Below are 10716 nucleotides of genomic sequence, written 5' to 3' on the forward strand. Positions count from 1 at the left end.
GGATCCCAGCAAGATAAGCATCCAGTTTGCTCTTCAAGGTGTTCAATGTAGGTGCTTGAACCACCTCTGGTGGCAGGCTGTTCCAGACCTTGGGGGCTCAGACAGTAAAGAAATTCTTCCTTATGTCCAGCCTGAAACGGTCTTGTAGTAGTTTATGACCGTTTGACCTCGTCGTCATCACTTGGGGAGCTCTGGTGAACAAACGTTCCCCCAGATACTGGTGGTCACCCCTGATAAACTTATAGGTGGCCATCAGGTCACCCCTGAGCCTGAGCTTTTCCATGCTAAAGAGCCCCATGGCTCTCAACCTGTCATCGTAGGGTCTGCTTCCCTGACCTCTGATCATGCGTGTGGCTCTTCTCTGGACTCTCTCAAGCTTTTCCACATCCTTTTTGAATTGTGGAGCCCAAAACTGGACGCAGTGCTCCAGCTGCTGCCTCACCAAGGCCGAGTACAAGGGGAGAATGACGTCCCGGGATTTGCTTGAGAAGCATCTATGGATGCAAGGCAGCGTTTTGGTCGTTTGAGGGGTTTTACCATGGAATAATCAGAGCTCACCCTGTCCCCTTTGCTCACTCGGACATGGGTCCAGCTGTGGCTGTCCCCCCACTTTGTGGTGCTGAGCAGCCCTGCCATTCTGGTGCCCCACCCTGCTGCCTTCCCCCGGGGGCCTCTGTGGTACAGCAGGGAAGACCCAGCATGGGAGGGTAGAGTGGGCTGGGTAGGGAGGCTTAGTGCCACTGTCTGGAGCCCGACGCCTCCTGCTTGCCCTGCAGCAGCAGCGGGCACAACTCCATGCTGCCACCCCGCTGCTGCTGGGCAGACTGGGGTACCTTGCTATGGCAGTGCACAAGTCCCAGTGGAAGCAGAGCCTCACTACCCCACTCTGCCTTGCCACCATGCTGGGTCCCACCTTCTCTCCCATGGAGGCCCCCTGGCGGGGCAGCCCTGAGCCCACAGCAGGCAACTCATATCTACTCCATGCAAAAATATGGGGAGCATGTGCCCCCCATGCCTTCCCTTGGGGGCGTGTGCAGCGGTGAGGGAGTCAGGCTGCCACCTGCAACTCTGTCCCACTTCCTGCCCAGGGTCCTGGGGCTCTGCATTTACACCCCAAGGCCCAGGCCCCATGTAAACCAACCCGGCTGGGCAGCGCCTCCAGGACTGCCGAAATCCCTCCCTCCCTCATGGCAAGGGCATTAATCCCTCCACACCCAAACCTACCTGTGGGGAGCTGTGGGAACTGCTCTCCATGCTGGCTGGCTGCCATGTGCATGTGAGCATGAGCACATACATGTAGCACCCCTTGCTTGATCACATTCCTCCTTCTATTTCCTGTTTTGCTCCTTTAAAGAAGAAAATGCACGTTTCTCCTCAAAATGAGAAAATAGGTGTTTTTCCAGATTTTTCCATGGCAAATAGAAAACTGAATCCCTATTTATAATGGTCCAGTGTCTGGGAATTCCCAGGGTTTCCCCATCATGGCAGAAAGCACTGACTGGGTGGTCAGCTGGGTGGGAGTGACTAGGAGTGAATGCCCATCAGTTCCATTGTTACCATAACTTACTGTTCCTACCACTACTAGTCTGCTCCTACTGCCAAGTCTGCAAAACAGACTTGTATGTGATCTCTCTCACCCCGCTCTTATTTAGTTAGTCTGTAGTGATGCATGTTAGTGCTGTGCAAAACAGCAGCATTCTGCTTCGACTTCCATTTCTATGGAACAGTGTTTTGTTTCGAGTTTCATTTCATTTCAGAAGGACTGTTCCATTCCGTTTCCTTGCAATGGTTTCGCTGTTTTGACATTTTGCCATAGGCTATAATGAGGAAGCACAAAACAGCCTATAACTTTGTCATTTCTTGCCTGATTCTGATGAAACTTGCAGGGGTGGTAGCCCCTTCTGAGGGCATGAAGCTTGCCAAGCTTCAAGGACATAGGTGCAGGGGTTTCTAGGAAACTGCACCTCAAGCTGCTGACAAGCAGGAGCAGCATCCTGTGATCCAGCAGGCAGATCGGGGGCCTGCACTCTCGGAAGGAGTCTGGCAGAGCCCCCGCAGCCCTCCCAGGGGTGCAGGTGGGCCCCCAATTTGCCTGCTGGATCACAGGAGGCTGCTTCTGCTGCCTGGGACCCAGTGCTGGGGAACCGAGGCCGGCTGGGGGAAGCGCTTCCCACTGCTGGGCACAGTTCCCAGCACTGGGATGCTGACTAGTGGCATCTGGGATGTTACTTTCTGGGGATGGCTGCTGTCCATGTCCAGGAGAGGCAAGGAGTCTTCAACTTGGACGAGCTCCAGCTTGGTCCATTTCTTGGGTCTGTATGGGGGTGAGTTGGGATAGCTGTGTACAGCCAAACAAGAACCAGTGCCATTAAAGTGGATGATGCAGGTGATGTCCATAATATAGGGGGCTGCACTATGACATGAACCAGGAAGTTGAGAGAGACATCCTCATACTACTTGACTTCCCTGATGCAGGCATCCTACTGCTGATGGCAACTGCTGACGGCGACTGCTGACCTGGAAGGATGGATGGATGAGAAGACCACCTGTGCTCCTCTGCTGCATCATCCTCCAGTGCTGCCAGGGCTTTGTTTCTGTTCCCCAGTTGCATTGGGGAAGCAGTCACAGCCGCACGCTGCCTAGCTCTGGAGGTGACCGTCCTCCATTCAGCTGTCAGAGATGTTAGGGTCGGAAGGGACCTCAATAGATCATCAAGTCCGCCCCCTGCATAGGCAGGAAAGAGTGCTGGGTATAGATGACCCCAGCTAGATGCCTATCTAACCTCCTCTTGAAGACCCCCAGGGTAGGGGAGAGCACCACCTCCCTTGGGAGCCCATTCCAGACTTTGGCCACTCTAGCTGTGAAGTTCTTCCTAATGTCTAGTCTAATTCTGCTCTCTGCTAGCTTGTGGCCATTATTTCTTGTAACCCCCAGGGGCACCTTGGTGAGTAAAGCCTCACCAATTCCCTTCTGTGCCCCCATAACGAACTTATAGGCAGCCACAAGGTCGCCTCTCAACCTTCTCTTGCGGAGGCTGAAGAGGTCCAGGTGCCCTAGTCTCTCCTCATAGGGCTTGGCCTGCAAGCCCTTAACCATACGTGTGGCCCTTCTTTGGACCCTCTCCAGGTTATCCACATCCCTCTTGAAGTGCGGCGCCCAAAACTGTACGCAGTATTCCAACTGCGGTCTGACCAGCACCCGCTAGAGGGGAAGTATCACGTCCTTGGTTCTGTTCGTCATGCATCTGCTGATGCACGATAAAGTGCCATTAGCTTTTCTGATAACTTTGTCACACTGACGATTCATGCTCATCTTGGAGTCCACTGGGACTCCAAGATCCTTTCCACTTCCATGCCACCAAGCAGGTCATTTCCTAGGCAGTAGGTATGCTGGACATTTTTCCTCCCTAGGTGCAGCACTTTGCATTTCTCCTTGTTGAATTGCATTCTGTTGTTTTCTGCCCATATGTCCAACCTGTCCAGGTCTGCTTGTAGATGTTCCCTGTCTTCCAGCGTGTCCACTTCTCCCCACAGTTTTGTGTCATCCACAAACTTGGACAGAGTACACTTCAGTCCCTTGTCCAAGTCTCTGATGAAGACATTGAAGAGTATCGGTCCAAGGACCGAGCCATGCAGGACCCCACTGCCCGCTCATCCTCTGCAGCCCTGATCCCCCGCAGCCTGCTCACCTCTGCCTTAAGTTCCCTCACCTGCCCTTCCAGGGCCTCAATCCAGGCACATGTGGAACAAGTGTGGGGACCCCCACCCCCTATGTTACCCCCCAGGCCTCAGAGGTCCTACCAGGCAACCCCCACAGACAGGGGGCTAGGGCACTGCCAACCCATCCAAGGGGTCTGTCTGGGTGGAGGCCTCGCAGAAGCTCCAGGCCAGAGGCAGCAGCAGGGCAGGGTCCTTGGCTGTGTCACCCCCCGCCCCCCCCCCCGTAGTAGCCCCTCTCCTCATTCACTTAACTGAAGTCTCTGCCAAGCTCCCATTTACTCCTACATGGTGTGTACTACTACCTATGAACTGGCCTGCAAACTGCTCCCCTGTTGGCAGTCCCTGTTCACTAGCTCCCTGGTCACCTGGGGAGTCTCCATTCATACCCTTCTAGGCCTGGGCTAACTCAGGCCCAGGCAGCAATCACACAGCAATCAACAATGAACAGTCACTCAGCAGTCAGCACTCACTTCCAGCTTCGCAGAGCACCACACCGCCGCCCCCACCCCAAACCTCCTTTCGGTTCCAGCTGTTTCTCCACTTGGAAACAACAGTAAACATGGATAGTGGGGCCATGGCTTGTGTTTCTGATGTCCCTGATGGATGTCCTGGGAGTGGCTCACTTTCACAACTCAGTTCCAATACTGATTTCAAGGGTGTGGCTGGTGAGCACATCATGACTGGGAAGTTGTCAGGGTAGGCCATAAATAGGTGGGAAAAGCCACCTGTGACTAGTTAGCTTGGGGTATTAGATGTCTTCCTCCCATGCTAGACTGGCAAGTACAAGAGCGGCTGAGGCTGGGGCAGGAACAGGACACTGTGGGATGCCTGGAGGACTGCAGGGCCGGCTTGCCCTGGGATGCTATGCAAGGACAATTATACAGACAGAATTCATAATGGCCTAGGAGAAAGTACTAGCATATCTTATTCCTCACCTACACTGCCTCTTTTCCACTCCTCTGGTCCCTGACCAAACTTCCCCAACTTCATAAAGATCATTGCCAAGGAACCCGAAATCTCCTCTGCCCATTCCTGCAGTGTCCTGAGATTAAATTGATCTGGCCCTGCTGGCTTGATCAGACCCAACAAAAGCTCTCTGAAAGCCTATTTTTTTTTATCTCCTCCCTCAGCTTGTTCCCTTCCTTCTCCAGATAATCCCTGTTAGTTCTCTGGCAGCTTAATTTTTTGGGAGAAGATTGAGCCAAAGGCCACAGTTGCTCCTTAAGAGAGGATACAAGTATGCTAGCTTGACCACTGGGAAGGAGCCTATGAGAGTTTTCTTTTTTTCTACCACTGGTTTTTTTGTGGGACTGTGGAATCAGAAAAAATATATGCCTTAAACTTTGATTATTTTAGTTATAAGATGACATAACCGCTTTGTGTAGAATTGCTGGCTCGGTACAGTAGAACAGATAAGGGCAAGTGTTTGTTCTTTGTAACTCTTCTGCAAATGCTTCGCTCACCGCGGCCTTGAAGGTAGAAAAAAAAAAAAAGTATGTACAAAGTAGATTTCCAGGTGCAAGAAGGAGGTTTGTGAACTAACCCTATCTCCCCCATAATTCCCATCCTGATAACAGCAAAGAAATAATGAAGTAATATTATAGCCGCTTTTCATGCTAATTTCACTATATGATCACGTGAGTTGTAAGCGACTGTTAAAAAGTATATAAGCCTCCTGATTTTGCTCTTGGGGGGGGACCCCTTCCAAGTGCTTGGGAAATCCATGTCACTTTGGAACTCCCCCTACAGCTGTAGTTTCTTTTGAATAAAAGCTTCTGCTGACCTGACCCAAAAGTACTCTGTGTGTGTTTCCACGACAGGACACAGACATCCATTGTTCCAAAGGAGAAAGCTTCCTTAAGGGTCTGATACCCGATCACTGTGACCTCCTGTTCTTTGAGATCAATACCCCTTGTCCCATGCAGTTTATTGCCAGTACTCCCTAACCACCAAATTTGGATCCTTGGGGAATCCCATGGTCCAGGACACACAGACTCCAGCAATTCACATAGCAAAAGCAAAAGCAACCAGATAACTCCACTCTACCAGCTGAGCTACCAAAGGCAAAACACCCACCCCCTCTTGGACCTTCAGATAACACATGCCCAAAAGCATGTGTTCCTGGGGAGGAAAGCCCAGCCAGAGCCACCACTCCCCCTCTAATAGCCGGAGTAGCTCAGTTGGGAGAGCATTGAGTGAAGATCTAAAGATCCCTGGATCAATCCCGGGTTTCGGCAGCTCTCGGGTCTTCCTTTGGCTGTCGCTGCCTACTCCAGCCTGCCCCTTCTTTGCTTCCTGGCCACCTGTGGGCCAGCCTCACCCCTGCCGCCTAACCCACTTGCGCTCCCAGAGACAGGTTCTTTTTGCCATGGGCAGCGCCTCCCAGGCAGGCAGTAGGCCCTTTTGGTGTGCCCTTGCACAACTCTCCAGTGCTCACCTTGCACACAAGCTGTCCCTGCCACCCCCAGGTGCAGAGCTTTCCTGTACAAGCCCCAAAAGGGAGGCGCTCCTTCGAGCCGGACTCGAACCAGCCACCTAAGGATGTCTTGCCCAACCCTCTACAGTCCTCCGCTCTACCAGCTGAGCTACCGAAGGAAACGCAGCCCCCTTCTTTTGTAGCGTCAGGTAACACTCACCCAAAAGCACCTGGCTCACCCACCAGGGACCCAGCACTCCTGCCACCATCACCGTCCCCTCCCGCTCGGCCCTCTGCTCCCTGCCCTGCCTCCCGGCGAGCCCTGGGCTCTTTGGCACTCGCGCCTGCCAGCCTCGCGCTGCTCTCGCCCAACTACCACCCGCCACATGCACCAGCCCCAGGAAGGCCAGGTGCAGGGCCCGCCAGGTCGCACATCCCACACAAGGCCAGCCAGTGCCCTCCCAAAGGAGGCCACAGCTGCTGGCCATCAAGCCCAGCCCCTGCCATGTAGCCGGCCTGGAGTCTGGCAGCCGCAGGCTCCCCAGGCCGTGTGGCGGGCCAGTAGGGGGCGCTCCTGCCTTGAGCCGCCCTCCTCACTGCGCCCGACCACCTTCCAGGCTCCGAGTGCCTCCCTGGGGTGCCTCACGTCCGGCCGACCCCTTCCCTGCAGCACACCCGCTAGCCTGGGCTTCCCGCTGCCACCACCCACCCAAGGCTCTGGACTCAATTCTGGCTCTGCGCACCTTGGAAAACACAGGCCTGATCGTCCACTTGGCACTACACCCAATACAGGCACTTGGGGCACTTTCCCAAGTCAGGGCCTTAATAGGAAAGTGTCCCTTAGTCCACAGACCTAAGGGGCCACCTCGGCATAACTTAGACCCACCCCTCAACAAGTCTCCCACACCGGTCACAAAGGAGAACGTTATTGATTACAGGGGGTAGGGTGAAAACAGGGTAAAAGGTAGAGCAGCGTCATGGAAATATCACAGGGATCAATCCCATAGAGCAAACCAGCACGGCTGAGGTAGCCTTTTGATCACGCATCTGAGTTACTGTAAGCTACGGATCTAGTTGGATCTCGAGTAGCTTACTCACCCGCATCATCCAGAGCTGGTTGCAGTTTTGCTCTGGAGGCAGGTCACTCTTTGAGGAGAAAGCCAGTTTCAGATGCATCTCGATGACCGCATGGCTAATGGCTGCCTTCTTCCTGGACCGGGCCTTTAAATAACCTTTCTGACCTCAGCAGCCCGGGCCAATCGAAGCTGCCAGTGCTGGCCACTAGCCAACCAACTTACAAAGCATCACGGGTCACCTGGGCCCCTGAAGGGGCTTTTTCCCTCCCCCTCCCCACCGACCAGAGAATCCTCTTCGGAGGCACCAGGCTTTTGTGATCCCCCGCCCTGAGGAATTCAACACCAGCCTCTCACGCTGGCAGAGACAGATTTCTGGAGAGGGACACAGACGGTGGCAATTGTGCCACAGGCCTTGCCACTTCTTGGCTCCCCTTGTCAAGCACGGGCACTGGCCAAGCAGCCGCAGGTCCCGGAGCCAGGCAAGAGGCCCAGGCGCCTGCAGCCCAGAGCCCCAAGCCCAGCCTTCCACCTTGGGCTCAGGGCCTGGGGAGGAAGGCCCAGCCAGAGCCACCACAGGCCCCCCGGCAGCCGGAGTAGCTCAGTTGGGAGAGCGTTAGACTGAAGATCTAAAGGTCCCTGGATCGATCCCGGGCTTCGGCAGCCCTCGGGTCTTCCTTTGGCTGCTGCTGGCTACCCAAGCCTGCTCCCCCTTTGCTTCCTGGCCACCCGTGGGCCAGCCTCACCCCTGCTGCCTAATCCCCTTGCGCTCGCAGAGAGGAAGACTTTTTCGCAGGGGCAGCGCCTCCCAGGCAGGCAGTAGGCCCTTTTGGTGTGCCCTTGCACAACTCAGCAGCGCTCACCTTCCACGCAAGCTGCCCCTGCCACCCTCAGGTGCAGAGCTTTCCTATGCAAGCCCCAAAAGGGAGGCGTTCCTTCGAGCCGGACTCGAATCAGCCACCTAAGGATGTCTTGCCCAACGCTCTACAGTCCTCTGCTCTACCAGCTGAGCTACCGAAAGAAAAACACCCCCTCGCTCTTGCAGCATCAGGTAACACACGCCCAAAAGTACCTGGCTCACCCACCCAGGACCCAGCACTCCTGCCACCATCACCGTCCCCTCCCGCTCGGCCCTCTGCTCCTTGCCCTGCCACCCGGTGAGCCCTGGTCTCTTTGGCACTCGCACCTGCCAGCCTTGCGCTGCTCTCCCCCAACTACCACCCGCTACATCCACCAGCTCCAGGAAGGCCATGTGCAGGGCCCACCAGGTCATATGCCCCACTGTGCTGCTCACCGCACCCTACCCCACCCCACTCCACCCCAAACCAGGGCTGCGGCTGGGCGTCCTGCTTCTGCCCTTACACTCCCCTCTTGGCTTTCCCCAGAGGCCCCACTCACCGCCAAGACCTGTCCCGCCGACCAGGCCTCCTCAGTTTCCACCTGGCTTGCCCTCCACATCCTGCCAGAGCCCCGCCCAGCTCGAGTAACGCCTATCTGAAAAAGGAGACGCACCAGCTGTTTTGTCTCACTGTTGGGGACATTTTTTCCTGGTTCGTTGGGCGGAGGCTGAAACAGGCCAGTCGAATATGAACTTGTAGACTTAGTGTATTGAAGAATGCATTCTGGACAGAGTTATGCACTAGTTTCAAAAATTGTGCAGGAGTCTGACCCTGTACATTGAACAAAGCAGGTTAGTATAAGAAACGTTACATCATAAGCTGAGCAACAGTATATACCAATCAGCACTGGCCACGATACAAGTACATTTGCACATGTCTATAACTTGTTGACTGCCTGATGAGGCTGGTTTGAACTAGTCTGTAACCACAAGGTCATGACCTGGCTACGTGACTCGCTCACTTACAGGTAATGGCAGACTGGAACCATTTACTTTTTCCCCTTTAAACTCTTGTTGACAATGACGGGTAGATGCTGTCGAACAGATCCGTAGTGGGCATTGACACTGCAGCTCCCCAACGTTTCCACGCTCTCTCCATTACAGTCACGCAGGTGACGCTCAGGTTTCAGTAACTTGGGGAGAGGTGTCGAAACAACTGGAAGAATGTGTTTTCACCTATAAGGGATACTCCTGAACCCGAGTCCACTTCTATTTTGCTTGCCTTTCCATTCATTTAGCGGGGACAAGTCTAATGTGTGAGTGGTTTTGCAGTGAATACTTTTGCCGCAGTGTTTTTGTCTCCTGGAACTGGCCCTCGAGCAGCAAACCCTCTCTGCGTGGCCCTTCTTCTTGCAGGCACGATACTCCGTCTTCCTGATGCTGGCTCCCTTCGTCTATGTTGGCCGCCACAACTGAAACATGTCTGTGGATTAATCTGCTTATGTGATGCAGTTGGTGAGGGTATGATGCACTGATTTTGCTGGTGGTGATCTGATTCTTGATCTTTTTGGAGGAAGCGGACATGACTGGAGAACACCTGGCCAATTTCTCTCACATTATGGGATGCTGCTTCAGCTGCCAAGGTTTTTTCTTGTTCAGTAGCCAAAGTCAAATTTGAGCAGGAAACGTTGGATTGCTTTATCTTGAACCCCACAGACAAGACAGTCATGAAGCAGTCATCCAGGAGACCCCCACTCTCCCAAAATTCGGCAAGGGGGTGGAGCTCAGCCATGTGATCTGCTATGCCTTCGCTTGCCCTTTGGTCCCATTTAATAAATGAAATCTCTGCAGGGTAACAGATGATCGTGGGCAAAAATGGGCCTTTAGTGGGGCAGTTAGTTCAGCATAAGACTTAGTGTTTGGTAAGGCAGGTACTGGGGGGGAACGGACAATGGCAAATATTTTGGCACCGCAGACTCTCCGGAGGATCGTGCGCTTCTGTGCTGGATTTTCCAGTACGTTGGCTTCCAGGTAATCGGATAGCCTTCCCGCTGGACAGCCCCAAGGAGCTGGCTGCTCACATCAATTGTACGGGCCCCAGTGTGACCATTTTAATTAACATCAGCCATAATAGGGAGAAAAGAAGAAGAAGAAGAAAACTTCCCTCTCATCACAAAACACAGCCTGGTCTCAGAACGTCATCCCACAATCTAGGGGGGCCTTTTCAGCAAAGGATCCCATGCTCATTGCCAGATGCTATGTTGTGAGTTCAGCGTCAATGCTCTGGACACTTCTGGGTTGAACTAATAGTAATTTATTATGATAACTATCTTGAATCATATCCAGATGGATCCAACAATTGCCCTCAGTAGATATATGCATAACGTATACTTGCTCTGCCGCTGACATGACCCAGCCCAGTCCTGTGCAGGGAGAGGCACCAAGAAAGCCTCTGGCTCCTCATGGCAGAGAGCAGGGAGTCCCCAGAGCTGCAAAACTGCCCCAAAGTCACTGAATCCTACAGTGCTGAACAGCAGGGCTTTGGCCTTCAAGGGACAGTACAACAAAAACACAAGAAGACACAACAGCACCTGTGCGGCAAACTTCACTGATGGCTTGCTTCATTTTTGCAAAGTGCTCTGGCAGCTTGGCTTTTGCTCCACTGTGTGC

The 10716-nt window shown here is 53.8% G+C and overlaps 2 non-coding genes across 2 annotated transcripts; one reads left to right on the forward strand and one right to left on the reverse strand.

Annotated features, from left to right (window-relative positions):
- Positions 1-6226: 6226 nt before the first annotated feature.
- Positions 6227-6314, reverse strand: TRNAY-GUA (transfer RNA tyrosine (anticodon GUA)). The gene is given in 2 exon segments: positions 6227-6262; positions 6278-6314. It is a non-coding gene; the product is annotated as a tRNA-Tyr (tRNA).
- Positions 6315-7798: 1484 nt separating this feature from the next.
- Positions 7799-7871, forward strand: TRNAF-GAA (transfer RNA phenylalanine (anticodon GAA)). The gene has a single exon. It is a non-coding gene; the product is annotated as a tRNA-Phe (tRNA).
- The last annotated feature ends 2845 nt before the right edge of the window (positions 7872-10716 follow it).

Source organism: Alligator mississippiensis, chromosome 14 (genome assembly GCF_030867095.1).
Source record: "Alligator mississippiensis isolate rAllMis1 chromosome 14, rAllMis1, whole genome shotgun sequence".
NCBI classification, from domain to species: domain Eukaryota; kingdom Metazoa; phylum Chordata; order Crocodylia; family Alligatoridae; genus Alligator; species Alligator mississippiensis.